This window comes from Manacus candei, unplaced genomic scaffold (genome assembly GCF_025592945.1).
Source record: "Manacus candei isolate 608988 ecotype Guabito, Panama unplaced genomic scaffold, ASM2559294v1 h1tg000008l, whole genome shotgun sequence".
NCBI lineage: Eukaryota > Metazoa > Chordata > Aves > Passeriformes > Pipridae > Manacus > Manacus candei.
The window spans coordinates 13,880,638-13,898,441 of record NW_026138056.1 but is presented as its reverse complement, the minus strand read 5'-3'; the positions used below and the strand labels follow the sequence as shown (position 1 = coordinate 13,898,441).

The window sequence follows — 17,804 nt, the reverse complement described above, 5'->3', positions numbered from 1 at the left end:
GCTCTTCTGTCCTTGCAAAGAAAATACTAAATAGTTCACTTGCATGTCTTTGCCGTGCACTTTAATGACACTGCAAATAATGAGTAGGCGCCAGATTCTGCTCTGCCTTGTTATGTAAAAAATCCTGGAATGACCAGAAATCATAGTATTATTTTGTGTGTGGAGCAAAACAGAACACAGCCTGAAACAACTGGAAAATCCCTGAAAACATATTAGGAGAGCTTTTGCTCTCTTAAGCAGTAATTTCAAGACAGCAGGTTCCCCACTCACCTCCTTCCTATGGCTCTGAAAGTTGTGGCAGGATTACATATTAAGTCCTTCATCTCCTCTGTATGCTTTGGTGAAGGAGACAGGTACTGATGTGTGGGAAGACATTACAGCTATAAGAGCAAAATTCAATTGTGGAATCCTGTGGAAACCTCTGAAATCCTGTAAGGAGAGGCTTTGCTAGTGGGTAGGGCTTTAGTTTGCTTCACACAGGGAAGATGGTATTTGCTTTTGTTACTGGGCTTTCGTACACTTTGTTTTTCCCTAAGAGCAAAAGTCTTTAAGAAAAATTTGCAAGGCTACCTTTCTTTTTAACTTTTTTTGCTGGGGATGGTTATTACTCATCCCTTACTTCAGTGGGTTTGTGAAGTAAGCACTTCACAAGTAAGTAAGTCCTTTGCAGCCCCTGATTGCAGATCCTGTTAGATAATCATTAGCAGTTCTGAGGTACATTCTTCTATCCCAATCTAGATCTCTTATTTGCTTGATCCTTCACCACATGCCTTTTCTTGCAGGGAAGAGAGCCTCCAAAGTCTGGGATTCATGCTGCAAAGCATCAGCTTGGAGACTGAAAGAGATTCTTTAATAAACTGCCATGGTCATGCTACACAGCAGAAATCAGGATGCACTGCTGAAAGGTTTGCTTTAATGTCTAGACTATAGATGTTTGCACTGGATAACACTTGTTCAGATATCGATTGTGGGGAAAAAGTCTCTCCTTTCCAAGTCAGCTTTTATGTAGGAAGCAGACAACATGAGAGCATCCTGGATATTTGAAAATATAAAGTCCTGATAAGATAATACACCTCCACTTCTATTAATACTGCTCTTGAAAGCTAGGAAACAGAAAATGGCAATGAGTGTAACAAATACTTCAGTTAATGTAAGGGGAGAACCAAGAAACAGTAGCATTATCCACTTTATTCTAGAGAATTTACTGTGAGAGATGAACAGAGTGTGTGACAGATTTAAAAAAAAAAATGTCATTCAATGCACCCTAATGCCTCTACAAGAGAAATGCATGCTTTGTGCATTTTATGCATTTTATACATTTTATGCATTAAGTTTTATGACTGAATTTCAGTATGCAGGTATGAACAACATTGCCAGTGGAAAGTCCCGCTTGGTGATTACCAGATTATGATGTTGTTTGAACTTTCCTGCTTCAGAAAATGCAGTGTAGCCTTTGACACTGAAGTTTAGCCATGATCCTTCAATCTCATGCATATGTCACTATTGTGCTGTATTAATTTCACAGAATTTAAGAAAGATTTTGAAATAAACAATATTTATTTTCATCTTTCTCTCTCTGCAATGTATTTTTGAAGCCTTGTTAAACATTCAGTTACATATATATATATATGTATCATCATCATCATGGTTAGGCTTTACGAACAAAGATTTGGGATATATGTATGTATATATATATATAATATATATACACGAGTGGCATTATTTGCTCCTTATTTCCTTACTTTGGAGAGACTTAAATGTATGATAGTAATAACAACATTTAAAAAGCAGTTTCGGCAGTTTTTCTGGATGCATGAGATTTCTGTACCATTTAATTTGCTGCCAGCAAAAGAGTGAAGAATTGATGTCAGAAATAGTTATGAAGAATACCTAAAATATAAATTTAGCTTTTTTTTTTTTTTTTTTTACCTAAACAGAACCAGGCAGTAAAGAGAGTGACTTCTCTGGCTGTCCTGCTAGATAGTTTGTGAGCTTCAGTAGTTATCAATACCCACTGGATTATACACAGAAATATTTTTTAAAAAAGTCTGTTTCTGTGAAGAATCTTCATGAACTCTTATGTGCATTTGTTGAAAGAGGCAATGACATGAAATAATGTAGTCTTCCCAAGATTTTATTTTATGTATAAATCACAGCATTTACATCATCCATGAGACTATGGACATAAGGTTGTGATGCACGAACGGTCAAGATGGTGGTGATACTGGTGGGGAAGTAAGAATGAAATTGTTTGAACAAAACTCTAAAGCAAACATGCATTTTTCCATTTCCATCTAAGCATCAGGCCTCATTATCTGCCTGCAACATTTGTGGAATGCACTTTGCGTATTTTGATGAAGCAGCTTCTTATACAGCCAGCCAGCTACCAAGGAGGAAGGTTTGTGATTTGCATCAAGTTACTGAAATCGGTTTACCAGATTGCCTCTCCCGAGATGTAATGATTTTCTTTCAGCAGAAAGTGGCGCTGTTGATCAGCAACAAAGTAGTGCCGCGTCCTTCCAGCAAAGGGATGATCAATCCGCCGCCGCTGCAGCCATTCTTTGCCGGACTTCGAAGAAGCAGCCATCTGGAACTTATTCCAGTATTTGAATTCAGCTACTTTACTGCTTAACAGTGACCTACTGAACAGTTTAACCGTGTTATTCTCCCCCTTTTTATGTAAATCAGAGAAAACAGACGGAGAAAATAAGAGGTGTAATGCAATACAGAAAGTTTTGCTAGCAGCATTAAAGCATAGCATGATCTGTTAAATAAACCCCAAAACCCCCAAAAAACCTGAACAAAACCCATCAAAATATCATTTGGGGAAGTCAGAAAAAGGGTGTTACAGATTAAGTAAGAAAAAGATTCGGATATTTATTATCCAGGTGTTCCTAGACTTTTAAATATTTCCATTCAATGTGGACATTGTATGGGAAAAATCTTTCTTCTGCAGGAGAATTCTGAGTTCTGCTAAAAATATTTAGTGCCTCTAGTACTTGTGAGACATTGCAGACAACAGGCCTGTGCTCAAAAAAAAAAAAAAAAAGAACAGAACAAGAACCTGCATTATGATTTTCCTCTCTCATGCTCTCCTTATTATGTAGAAAAATAACACTTGTGATCAGAACTAGAAGACTGTTGGCATTTCTAGTGATAGCCTTAGTCAGGATTCCCACTGCACTGGTATTTCTTTTTCTCATGTTCTCTAGAGCTAACTTGAATAGAAATCACAAAATCACAGAACATGCCGAGTTCACATTTAGTGAACTGCTCTGAGATTATTATATCCACCAGGGATTACAGTCTTGTTTTTCCATGTGACTAAATGAACTCAAGGAGTGTTGCATTTTGTCCACAGGGTATTAGGACCTTATTAAAGGGCTAAACTGTAATTTGGATTCTTGGATGACAGGTTACCCACATGATGAGTCCAGTTGTGTAGTAACTGCTTACTTCCATCTCCTGTATGCAGAGTCTGTAGGGGCAGCTCTGCAGTCTTTCTCCTCTTCTGCACCAGTCTCTCATTCATCTTGCATCCCATTTTTGCTTTCCCAGAAGCATTACTGAGCTGGCTTGAGGACTGCAATCACAAACAGTCATGTCCTTTCTTGCCATCATTTTTTCTTCCTTCCACTACAAAGGTGAAAGAGGCAAAGTGTTATTGTTCTCATTTCCAGTGGGAGCTAAACCTTCAGTGTGGGAATATAAGAACGGCTCAACTAGATCAGAGCCAAGGGTCACCTTGCAAAGGATCACATGTCCACCTGGCAGGGGGATAGCAAAAAAAGTGTAAGAAAGAACCTAAGTGTAGGGCAATCTTTCTCCTGACAGGGTAATCCCATTTTGAGGCAGTCAGCAGTTTATGTCATGTCTAAGCAAACAATTGTCTGCTTTATAGTTTCTGCCCCTCTTGAATACAATTCCTCTTCAAATTCTTTACTATCTTTAACTTTCAAAGCATGTTACAGTAATTGATTGTATTCCACCATTTCGTGGGATGACACCTTATTCTTCTTACACTTAATTCCTGGTGAAAGGACTCTTGGGGCAGGGTTGAAAGGGATGCTTCTCTAGTTGTTTTATGAGGCATAAAGAATAATCATTTATTACCTATCTCTTCCACACATTGCTTTTCACAACTCTGTAGCCTTTTTCCATATTGGCCTCACAGTTTGGTTATCTCCAAGAGTCCTGCTCTATTTTGGCTCTGTGAACTATTCAGGATTTTAAATGTACAGAGAAGTCACCAGCACGTACCAAAGGAGAAAAATCAAACAATAGCTTAGAATACCAAATATCAAAATTAATACCTGAAAAAAGTAACACCCTCAAAACTGTGTGTATGCATTGATTACATGTCTTAAAGTCTCTTTGGCACCAAAGTGCACTAATTTAGAGAAGACAAAACTGAAATGCAGGCAAGTCAGGCTGCTTACCCAAGGTCACAGTGTTAGACGCGAGACAGTTCACAAGTTCTGGACCAACAACACTACCTGCCTATGCTCCTTACCCTTCTGGAGGTATTTACTTCCTCTTCTGCATGTCTTCATTACAGAATATTAGCACTTGGGTTTTACATTTTGGATGGTAATAGCAGAAAAGTCCTGACTCCAATTCATAGTACTAGATTCCTGTGAAGAAAATCCTGTTCAAGGTGACAAGGTTTACTCTTTCAGGTGATAAAAGTTTAACAGCTTAGTTGCTGTGAGATCCCCAACTGCTTAGCTGGACATCCACTGGAGACATTAGAGATGAGAAAAGGTGACATTTCAAGATGCTGCTTGTATGCGAGAGCCTTCAGTGCAAATTACAGAATGTGAGACTGCTCCATCAGAAATCCTTGGAGACCATTGTTATTTTTCAAAGTGCTTTCAAGTGCTTTCACCAAATAGGCTTACCTGACATTTCTCTATGCAACTACTCCTTCTGTCTCTTTGTTCCTTTCCTGTTCTTCCTGTGACCTGTATTTTTACTTCCCAAATTGATTTCACTTTTCATCTTAAGGAAGAATACAAACTGTATAACTGTTTCTTTTCTTGGGCTTCTTCTTGCTAGAGGACTTGTTCAGTTCCATAGCACAAGAATAAGTTTACCATGAGATTTCCTACTTCTGCTGTTTCACTTAGTGTCATGACACTAAACATCATTAGAATATACACTGTGCTTTTAACTATTTTCAGCTTGTACCCACATAAGTCATGACCTCATCTATGCATACATAAACAGAACACACACATGTGCACAGAAAACGTATGCAACCATACCAGTTGTTTCAGGATAAGATCTTCTTTCTGTATTGAGCTTTGACTTGGTGGTTAGATTAGATTACATTAGACAAGAATGTGTTTAAAGCCAAACCCCCTTTTTTGGACACAGCCCTTCTTTTGAGAAAGAGCAGTAGTGAACTTTTGCTTTCCCATTGCTCTCTCAAACCAAGGTTTTAATAATCTAAATTACAATCTGAGAATTTTCAAAATATTGAAAAAACAAGTTGCAAAAAATATCAGTAATATAACTGCCTAGTGATATGTGGAAAGTTTTGGTGTTCTGAAGTCTGCATTCACTCCTGGTTACACATAATTGGTAGGGTCTGCCCTACAAATCTCCCATTCCTTTGAAAGTGACTGAGACATCCCCATATTGTGGAGTGGACTAGACAGCCTTGAGGGTAAAGCATTTTCCTTGTCTGACTTAGTCATGCTGGTTTTATCCTGCAGCTAGTGCAGTCCTGGTAAACTGAAGTGCAGAATGCTGCAAGTTTGGTGGGGCTATTGTCATTTTTTACACCATTGCTATTACAAGTGATTTGCTGTGAGAAGAGTGACAAAAGGCTTGCACTAAATACTGATACTTTCTGCCTTTGAACATTTTACAATTTTCATTGCTCCCCAAACAATAAATGTGCTTAGAATAATAACAAGGACAAAAATAGAAACAGTAACGCTTTGTAACAGCTCATTCAGCTTGAAAATGGCACTTTCAATATAGATTAACTTGGGTTATGGAAGCAGTTCACACAGAAATTCCCATCACATAGGATATTTTTATTCATAGCTAGTATTCTTGTCTCAAGGCTTCTACATGAAGGATTTCTTCTGCAACTCAGTTCTCTTCTCATTTTTGGGATAGTATGTGCAAGACATTATTTTAGCATTATCAAGTTTTGGCAAATTGGTAGAGAATAGTCATGTTTTTGGGATAGATGTCAGGAAAAACAATTCTTACAATTTGTAACAGGAAAATTGTCTCTGTGTGTTATGTGAGAGGAACAGAGAGAGAGAGAGAGAGAAAGAGATGTGTAACTACAAGAACTGGGAGAAACTGATACAATACATAACAGTCACTAGTGATTTACTATTACAGGTGGACTTTACAAATGGTCTTTTTTAAACAGATACTCCAGAAACTCCAGTATTTTATTGACAATTTACTGTGCTACAATATTATTGGTGGGTATTTTGCATAGCTCAGTGAAATATGAAAGCATCTTTGGGCTTGGTCTGAGACTGTCCTGAAGGAAAAATTTATCTACCTTTTAGGTAAAAAAAATAACGAAGTTGGATAGCACCTGTGATGCAGGGATGAAACAGGAGTATGTGCCTCAACAAATCCATTTGACCTACTGAAACCAAACTGTCTGTTGGCTTTTATAAAGGATGTCAATTCATGAGGTATTTGAAAAGAAAATTAAATACTTGGTAGGTTCGATGCCGTGTTTTTAGACTTCAGTTTATCAACTGATAGTTTCTTTTGGGAAGCGGAAAGAACATTGCTGTTTTTATTTTTCTTTCCTGCCCTTTGACAGTGTAAAAAGACCTACTCCTTGTTATGTATGAATTCACACTGATATCAGAAAAAGTTGTGCATGAGTGAATAAGAACATCACAAATGGTACCTGAACTGAGGAGTTCTATACATATCTTAACTTCAATAACTTCAATAATCTTTCATCTTTCAGCAGCACTTATTTCTTCTCCCTGAAATTGCAGTGATGCGGCATGATATTTCAAATCTGTGAACATCTGGTAAATTCCTGGAACAATTTTCATAGGATGTCTTCCAAAAGTGCAGGTCTTCCATGTATCAGAAAAACTGATATGTATGATTTGATAATTTGACCTGTTATTACTTTTAACATTCCTCCAGAATATTATTGGGGACACCCAGTAGTTACTGAATTTATTTGCAGAATTTAAAAATGATTTCTTACAAAAGCTTTACTTTTATCTATTGACTGTACCCCTTTTTTAAGCACACTTTCATGGTAAGTTACTTTAGTACTTGCTGCTTATGACATAAATAGGAAATGATTCTAGACTCTAAATATTAATCTCCTTATTGCCACTCTTTGAACAGAAAAAGAATGCACAGTGCCAGAGATTCAGCCCAGATGCAGTATTTTCCCATGATAAATATCTTTTCCTTTTCTTCAGCCCTGCAAAGTACTTTTGTCCTTTATTTTCCACTAATGCTTATGATAAAAAATTAAATTACTGTTCATCCTTTCAATAAGTTTCCCTCAGAGAATCTCTGCTAAAGAACAAACATTTAAAAGGAATGCAGAAACCTTAGTTTTATACACAGCCCTACTATATTATTCATTGCAATGCATTTTTAATGTCACAGAAAGAAAAGTAAAATATATTTTAATTTCTGGGACTAGGCAGCCAAGTGATCCAGGGAATCTCAAATTCACAAAGGCTGAAGACAAATGCATATAGTGCAAAATAAACCCCACACCAAGCCCCAACCCTCCTACCCTCCAGTAACCCGAAGGTTTTCATGAGAGATTTGTGAAAACTCTTACTGGTGGAAAATCTCCTGAGACTGTCGCCATGGTGCACAGACGCTGGGAACCTCTGACCTAGAAGCATTCGATGTGCTTCAGACACTCTTTTTTCAGTGAAGAAATAGGTCAGCAAGATTGAGATAATAAAACAAAAAAGGCTGAAAACAAAGCTGTACCTATTAACATAGCTGTTGGGATTACGATGGAGGTTTCTCCTGCCTCTTCTCCTTCTTTTTACTTCTTATAAAGAAACCAACCTTTTTTCTTTTTTTGTTCATTAACAAACACATTTTGACTAAATAATTGCAATGGTTTATTTGAGCTTCCTTTTTCGTGTTTGAAACCTGGGTACTATTTTACAAGAACAAAGAGTGAATAATATTCTTTACTTTGTTTATGAATTGTCAGGGCTAATGGTTTTCTTTGTGTTGTATTCTCTTGGAATTCAGCCATTTATCTTCAGTCGACAAGAGTTACAGCATCTAGTGAAGAATCGATTTACAAACCTCTCTGAACATAAGACTGCAGATTAAACTTTATGGACACTGTGTTCTTCAAACATGAACACACCTTTTATTCTATACAATAGTGGAATTGCATCATTGTTTGATATAATACATGAAAAGCAGAGCTGGATTTTCAGCTTTTGTTCTGCAATTCACAACAAAGAATCTAATCAACTGTAATTTTCAAGCATGCATTTTAAAGTTTGGAAATGTGTATGGTTAATGGATATTCCCATAGACTAAAAAACTTAATTTGCATTGTAGTCTGCCAAACATTTGACAGCAGCCCACCCACTACATGAGACAAAATTGATCAGAAATTCAAAAACAATAGACACAGTTTACTTTGAAATAGTGACTGTGAGGGCTAATCATTTAAAAACATAATTATTTTAATGGTGAAATCATCTTTTTACAAAAGCAATTCTCACAAATTTGTAACTTGTTATTATTTCAATAGTCCCTTATGGATTATTAGGAGAAGGATATGTCAGTGCAGGTAGTTGATGATTCTTGAAAGCAGACATTACTTTTTTTAAAAGAGATGTTGTTATTCAGTTTCTTAACAAAAATTCTAAACCCAGTTTAAATCTGGGTAACATCCCCCCTCAGCAATTTCTTTCTCTCATACTGTCCAAGGCAAAGTTCAGGGTTCCCTTGAGATGCACAGTTTGATTACAGGCTGCAGGTGGATTTCTCCTAAAGACATCAGGAGCTTTTATGGAATTTGCCACTTACCAACACTAAAAGGAAAAGAGAGCACTTTATTATTAATAAAGGCATTGGCTGTTAAACGTAGGAGAGTAGAAAATGCCACTGTTCATGAAAGCCCTGTGGGAAAGAAGGTTAAGTGAAAAAAACAACTCTGAGATTACAAAATTGGTTGTAGTTGAAATCAAATTCAATTTTAATAAAAGGAAAGTTCTATGAGGAAGATATTCAAGGTGCCATTTAGACATTTTTGCAGTCCATTAATTCATGTTGATGAAGAAATCTCATTACAGACTGGACAGGGTATATTCAAGAAACCAAAACTAAGTTCAGGAAAGAAAATTATTGGAAGATATAAAGACAGAAATAGTCGGATAAGTTTTATAAAAATTGAGATACAAAAAGAAATCATAGTTCTAGGGAAAGCTGAAAGTATGATGACATTGTAAGGAATGAAGACATTTCTAAAATGAGACTGATAAAAGTTTTGGAAACAAAACAGCACTTAAAGAGATCAGTAATCTAGAGCTTTAAATTAGACTTGAAGGAGGATGGGAACAAGGCCAGGCTCAACAGAGATGAGCTGTGGGAAAGGGAGAACTATAGTGACCATCCTATTAGCAAAAGGAGGGTTAAGAGGGAACACATCGAGCAAGCACAAGCAGCCAAAGATGTAACCAGAAGATGGGAATATGAGGCATCCTTTGTACCCCTGCTGGGATATTGACACAATCAAATACTTCTGTAAATTGCCTGTACTTTCAGAGGGGTCCAAGAGAGTTTGTTGATATTTAAAGATCACAGAGATAAAGATGATTAAGGGACCGGAGCATCTCTCTTATAAGGAAAGGCTAAGAGATTTGGGCCTGTTCAACCTTGAGAAGAGACAACTGATAGGGAATCTCATCAATGTCTATTAGTATTTGAAGGTAGGGTGTCAAGAGGATGGACCAGGCTCTTCTCTGTAGTGCTGAGCAGTAGGGCAAGAGGCAATAGGCAGAAAGGTGACCAGGCGCTGGAACAGCTTGCCCAAAAAGATTGTGGAGTCTCCCTCACTGGAGGTATTCAACAACCATCTGAACACAATCCTGTGCCATGTACTCTAGGATGACCCTGCTTGAGCAGGGAGGTTGGACCAGATGACCCACTGTGGTCCCTTCCAACCTGAGCCATTCTGTGATCCTGTGAATATAAAAATAGAACGAATGTACAAAATGGTTAAGCTGAGACTAATCACGGTGGCTAAAGAAAAATATGATGCTAAAGAAAATGTTGGGAGTATTTTGACTTTCCAGTCAATTTTGATGGAATTATGTATAAGGGGAAGAAGAAAAATAGAAGAACTGACTACCATCAATAATTGAACAGACTTGGTAAAAAGATTCTACTGAAATATGACTCAGGAAAATCATGGCAATAATTTGCAGAGAGAAGCCATTTTAATGAGTAAAAGGGGAAGACATTTAGGGCACCTCAAACCACACCTAAGCTGCACTGCCTGGGAATGCATGCTCTGCTGGCTATTTCAGAAAATGAGAAGGCCAATAATGATGTTTGTCCTTTTCATGGACTTTTGTTTCAGCTTGATTGGAAACATTGTGGAAAGCTGCAAAGTCGCATGGCATTCAGAACTTATAACTGCAATTATGAAAGCTATGTTTGAAGACTCTTGCAGCATTGTAAAAAAAATAATGAAAAATTAAACAACTCCAATGCTTGTTATAATATAAGGAAGCATAGAATCACTACAGCTTTTCATCATATTTTTAAACTAGACAGTAGGAATGATAAATGAGGTAGAGGGCATGACTTGAGATGATCTAAAGTTAAGGTCCTTAACTAACACAGATGACATCACACAGCTGAAAAAAAATGCTTGAATTATTGATGAATCAAATTAATAATTAACCTTGGAAGATTGGTTTGGTCAACTCTGACTCATAAAAAATGCCAAGGAGATGAAGTGGCTGCAATATGAAAAGAAGAAATAGGAAGGGCAAGTGAAATGTGGCATCTGTGAAGTCAAACAATACACAAGACTCCTGTGTGCACAGAGGAAACTTGACTACTCCTGAGGTTTCCTTCAGAATAAAAATAAAAGATGTACTTCACAGCAACTGATAAAACTATAAACTGATAAAAACTTTACTTCTCAAAGGGTAAACATACCAAATCTGTGCACCAGCAGGCATCATTACACTATGGGCCAGAAGCAGTTACTTTACATGACAGAAACAACTGAGGCATTTGGCATTAGAACAATTTGAAAGATGCTGCATTTTCACAGAATCATAGAGTGGTTTGGGTTGGAAGAGACCTTAAAGATCACTTCATTCCAATGCCCCTATCATGAACAGAAACACCTTCCTCTAAACCAGTTACTTAGAGCACCATCCAGCCTGACCTTGAACGCTTTTTAAGTGAAAAGTTTAAAAGATTAGTATTAAGTGAATCTTAATGTGAACATTAAGTGAAAATATTTTATATGAAGAAGGTAAAAGGAGAATTCTATATGAAGCCAAGGAAAATAGTTGGATATATTTAAAAGACGATGGCAGTAACCCTGTAGAAGTCAAAACTATACACCAAAAAAAGCTACAATAAATCATGGAAATGCACCCAAGTGCCTACTGCTCAATTGTTTGTTAGCTGATATTGATTCAGGGATTAAGAAGGGAATGTGCCTGTGCAGGAATGACCTGCATAGCCTCTCTTATTTGAAAATATATTCTATGATGAAAATATAAGAAATGGATAACCAGTGGATAGCCTCATTCTCTGAAAAAATTATTTAACTTCTCTTGACACGGATGAGTGGAATAGTATCCTTTGGGACAGTTTTTCTTCTTCAGACATACCGTACTAGACACACAGAACCTCTCCTGGTGGATCTCGCTCATATAAGGGAGTTTGAATGACACTTGTTGTGTACCAGATCATGCACCACTTGAAGGATTCTTTACCCTAGTTGTGATGTTTGCCGGTTTCACAATACAAAGAAATGCCACTTCACTCCTTGGGAGTGGGCTTGGAAGCTGATCAATCTGCTGTAGATATGAAATAAAAAGAAAATGCCTTCTCATTTTCACCAACCAACTTCTGTTAATGTGGCATTGTCTGTCTAGATAAAATTTAGGCCTTTTTAGCCTTGTATTTTTTGTTGTGTTCTCTTTTCTGGAAAAGACTCAAATATAGAAGTAGGGAAAAAAAAACCAAAGACCTTGTACTAATTTCTTTCCAGAACACGTGTATTCTATGGATGTTGCAGAGGGGACCCATGTAGCTGGGCCTCAAGGGCATGGTGAACTTTGGGGCAAGGTATCTCACATGCAGCAATGCTCCTCTTCCCATTCTTTATATTAGTGTATGTCACAGCAGGTAATTTAATAGACATCCTGAAACAGTGTTAGTCCCTCTGGTATATCAGCATCTGTTAAATGCTTTTCTTCTCAACTTTCTAAGTTTCAGTATTTACCCTCTGAAATGAATGGCTTAATTTCTCTCCCTTCTCATACAGAATAGTCTTTGGTCCTTCTACTATTTTGCCCTTTTGAGAAAACTGGTACCTGAGCATTTATCTGATAATTTCTTTGCTATTTTTGGTCCTACTTACCATGTAACTGAGTCTTTTCTGATTAGTGTGAGCATAAGAACTACCCAAGACATTTCAAATCAAACCTATGAGAAAAGTTTTAAATAGTCAGAAGCTGACAAAGTCCTTTTTCAAGCATTGCTTAATGCTTTTCTTTTTCCTTAATTTGCCCCATCACTGTTCAGAAAGGATCCACAGAATCCGGTTGCCCTGTGTGAAGGGATATATATTATCAGTTTAAGTATTGCTTCAGCTACCTAGAGTTCAATAATGTAAACCTTGCTGCATAACAACTAGGGGAGAAATATTAAATTCAGAACACATACTTGTCTTGTGCTTTAACCCCAGTTGGCAGCTCAGCCCCACGCAGCCGCTCACTCACTCCCCCAGCAGGGGGATCGGGGAGAGAAATGGAAGAGTAAAGCAGAAAACTCGTGGGTTGAGATGAAGACAGTTTGATAGGTAAAGCAAAAGCTGTGCATGCAAGAAAAGCAAAACAAGGAATTAATTCACTGCTTCCCAATGTCAGTCAGGTGTTTAGCCATCCCCACAAAACCCAGACTCCTTCATGCACCATGTTGACTTGGGAAGATGTGCTGATTTTGGCTGGGGTAGAGTTAATTTTCTTCACAGTGGCTAGTATGGGGTTTTGTTTTGGATTTGTGCTGAACAGAGGGATGATAGTATGGAGATCTTTTTATTATTGTTGAGCAGTGCTTACACAGAGACTGGGCCTTTTCTACTTCTCATACTGCTCTACTGGCAAGGAAGTTGGGGATGCATGGGAGATCGGGAGGAGACACAACCAGGAGAGATGACCCAAATTGACCAAGGGATATTCCAGACCATATCACATCATACTTAGTATATACAGTGGGAGGAGAAGAAGGAGGAAGAGTGGTATGTTTTGAGTAATGCAGTTTGTCTTCTTAAGTAACTGTCACATGTGATGGGGCCCTGCTCTTTTGGAGACGGCTGAACATCTGCCTGCCCATGGGAAGCTGTGAATTAATTCTTTGTTCTTTTTTCCTTGTGCGTGTGGGTTTTCCTTTTCCTATTAACTGTATTTATCTCAACCATGAGTTTTCTGGCTCTTACCCTTCCGATTATCTCCCTGATCTCCATGGTAGGAGAGTGAGCAAGCAGCTGTGTGGGGCATGGTGGCTGGTTGTGGTTAAACCATGGTAGATTACAAATGTCACCACTCCCAGCATCCCCCCCTTTCTACTTCTTGCCCCAGCACTATATGCTAAGTATGACACTAAGTATGTAATATCCCTCTGCTCAGTTGAAGTCAGTTGTCCTGGCTGTGTCCCCTCCCATCTCCTTGTGCACCCCTTACCCCAGTCAAAAACAGCACAACCTGCCACTGCAAATTTAGAAATGCAAATTAAAAAAGGAAGCACATTCTTTCTGTCAAAGACTGTGCGTGGGGGTGTGCCATTTTGTACTACCAGCATCTAACGATATTTCAGTCTTCTCACTTGCTTATCAGAAAGAAACACATTTGCAGGACTGGAAATGAACACCTTTACCCCTTTCAAAATCACATATTATTTAAAATTACAAAATAGTACTTTGAAACTTGCTACATAAATTCTGAAAAATGTGTAATACTTGCCCTACATCATAACCAAATTAAACTCCAATCCACTATGCATGGGGAACTTTGCCAGCCAGCTACATAGAGACGATAGATGTCTTGATACACTTGTGTAGATCTCTAAGACATCAGTGAGGAACAAGTGCAAAGATCAAGGGCAGTCAAGTCTTTTACAACCCATTCATTTTATTTCAAATCTGCACACATGTAATTCTGGCTGACATACTCTCTTAACTACAATATTGCAGAAAAACCCTTTAAGACCCTATTATTCGAAGTGTAAGCTTGTTTTAAACATGCTGTTTTCTTTATGTAAAAACTTAAATTGGTCAAGCTGTCACAGGAATTTTAATTTTTTTTTATTCCTTTTGTTGTAGATTATCTACAAATAAACAGGTGTGATTTTACAGATAATTTATTCAGAATCATTTAAGTGTGATGCATGGCTTCACAACATGTCTGCTCTGATTCCCCAGCATTTTTTCTGTTTGATTGTGCAAATTCCATTTTTCTAGCTCTGCCCCATGAATCATTTCTAAACAGAAATTTCTAAACAGAAATAACAAAAGTCAAGGTACAAGACAATAGAGAGAGTATTTTGGATGCAAAATTTTTGGCACATCTTTTACATGTGACTTTCATCTCCTGTCACTATGGATTTTTTCTGAGAGGAAAAATGGTCTGCCAAATATGGAGCTCAAGAGCAAGAGAAGTCTGAGCTTTAATTCAATGTTCCTAAATTCTTTTTGTTGATGACAAGTATTCATTGCAAACTTTTCCTATTCTTCTGTCACAGCACAAATTTAGAAAGCCTAGAAGCTTTCTAAAGAGAAGTATTTTTTAGTTTTCCAAAACTGTTTCCAACAGCAGTCTGGTACCTTTTGCTTTAGATAGGCAATGAATAAACTACATATTTTACACTCTTAGCAGCAAGTTTTTCTCAAATATTCTGTTCATAGAATTCTTAATTGCAAACTCTTTATATAACAGCTACTGGCACATCTGCAAATACATTTATAAATGTTTTAAAGCTTGCTCTTCGTTACTAACTCAAAAGGTTAAATAACCCTTCATGCAAAGTAGTCTCATAAAATAATGAAGAAAGCATGATTTTACTTGCTTTTTTCCAGAGATTTCTGGTATTAAAAAGAAGTGCAACAGGAAATAAATAAATAAAGAAAGAAAGAAAGAAAAAAAGAACAACCATACCCTAAACCACAGGAACATAACTTTGAGATTTCTAACAAGAACAATATGCTCTCTGCCTTTCATACTCCACTTCTTGACCTGAAGAGGTTACTTGACCTTCAGTCTTTTGGGATGCTGAATGTCAGTAAAAATGTGCTCTGGAAGCTAAAGAAAGGGAAAGTCTCTTAGTAGTTCATGGTAGTTGAATGGACAAGATGTCACAAGGCTAATTGAACTTCTATCCCAGCTCTATTAGTCACTTACCTCTATGACCTAAGATGCTTCTCTGTCTTCCACTCCAAGTTTTGGACTGAAATGTCTGATCAGGCTAAAATAGTTTTGGAGACATATTTGTTGAGAACTTGACATGATGAAGGCTTCTTGCCAAACTTCCAAGGCTCAGCAAAAGCTTTTTATGTCCCTCCCCCTTTAGGAAAGGGGAAAAAAGTCTGTAGAAACTGAGAGAAATTGAAACCAACTGAATTATACCAAAATATATATGTATTTTTACATATATTACAGTTATATACAGTAAGAATATTATGTACAACTCCCAAGAAGGGGAAGAGGGGAAGGGAAAATGGGAAAATGGGACAAAAAGGGACAAAAAAGGAGAAAACAAAACAAATATGCACAATCAAAAAGCTCAGAGACTAGCAGAATAAAGAATTAGCAAAAGAATATCTTACTACTCTCCTTGGGACAGCAGAAGTCACGCTGAATGACCGCCAGCACCCTCTGCCTCCCAAGGTCTACAAGGCCTCACTAGGCCTCACTACTCCACACAGCAGAACCAACAGCAGGGAACCTGCACCTTCAGAGCCACCAGAAGGGAAGAGAGCAAAGGCCTCTCCTCCCTTCTTCTTTATACCCCCGGCTTACGTAAAAATCGTAGGGAATACTTGGGTATATGGCCACTTCCTTGGTTACAAACCGGTCACCAAGGAAGGCCTAGACTAAAACTACCACAAGAGTTGATCCGTTTCGGGTGCTTATGGACTGCTGCACAAGAATAAAATCATAAAGGGCTTTTATAGGGCAATTAAAATTTTTGTTCTTTTCAAGGACATTTGATTACAGCATATCCATTTCACTTTACTCCAGACCCCTGTTATGGTCTTGCAGTTATTGACCCCTCTTGTTGTGCCAGTGCCAGATTTTTTGGGGAGGAGGTAGGGGAAAGCCATTTCTTAAGATGGATCATTTCACTAATCTACTGCACAGAATCAAAAATATTTCTTTGGATGATTCAGAGAGATTGGAAGACAGATGATGCTGAAATTTGAGGTTATGTTGTTTCTCAGGACTCTGTGACAAAATACATGAAACTTAAGGAAAACTTTATAGATTTATGTCTCTATATATGTTGTTGGTTCAACCCAGCAAGCAGCTAAACACCACAGAGCTGCTTTTACACCTCTCCCCCACCCCATTCCCAGTGGGGGAAAGAAGAAATGGAAAATAAAAGCAAGAAAACTTGCAGGATCAAGATAACAACAACATAATCTATTATTATTTTTATCATTGTTATTATTAAAATAAAAATAATAAAAAAATAATTAGTGGAAGAAGAGAGAAGAAAACAAACCAAATGATGCAAAGTCAACAATTCACCAACCCCCATGAGCACACTGATGCCCAGCCAGTTCCTGAGCAAAACATGGTTTACTCTTCTGAGCCTTCCTGTTTCCCCTTCCATTGCTGAGCATGGTGTTATATGGTATGCAATATCTCTTTGATTAGTTTGGGTGATCTGCCCAGTTGTCTCCCCTCCCAACCTATTGCACAGCATTCCAGTCTATTCACCTGGGAAACAGAGTGAGAAGCAGAGGAATGCTTGACACCGTGCAAGCACTGATCAGCAGAAGCCAGAACAGTAATGTGTCATCTAAATTGTTCTGGTCAAAAATCTAAAACTCAGCCTCATATGAGCTGCCATGAAGAAAATTAACTCTGTCCAGGTCCAGTACAATATATATATATATTACAGAAATAGTAATTTTTTTCCACTAGCAAGATCAAAGTCAGAGTTTTTGCATATCTTTTTCTATAATAGCTGATAAGCAATTAAAAGTAATCTAGAGGCTGCAGTTCCTTGCTCTTCTCAATGTGATTGCAGAAGAAACATAGAATCACAAACTAAAACCTTTGCATGAAAGTTTGCCCTTTCTAACTTTTAAGGGCAAGAAGGGTATCACAAGCTGTTGTATGAAGTGATTACTCATATGGTTCCACACTTAGAAGTTACAGAATACCTTAGTTCTTAAAAATATATATCATATATTTTTGCTTCAGTGTACTGAACTATCTGCTTATAAAACTGAATGACAGTCTGTGCCCAGGTACTACATTTGAAAAATCAAATTCTTTTTGGCCAAAAAAATTTGCAAATATGATACACTGATGGAGGTT

The 17,804-nt window shown here is 37.6% G+C and overlaps 1 long non-coding RNA gene across 1 annotated transcript; it reads right to left on the bottom strand.

Moving 5' to 3' along the window:
• Positions 1-3,070: 3,070 nt before the first annotated feature.
• LOC127465201 (uncharacterized) lies at positions 3,071-16,527 on the bottom strand. Its single transcript, XR_007901927.1, has 3 exons — positions 16,082-16,527; positions 4,114-4,217; positions 3,071-3,636 (listed from the first exon to the last, which is right to left on the bottom strand). It is a non-coding gene; the product is annotated as an uncharacterized LOC127465201 (long non-coding RNA).
• Positions 16,528-17,804: the final 1,277 nt, after the last annotated feature.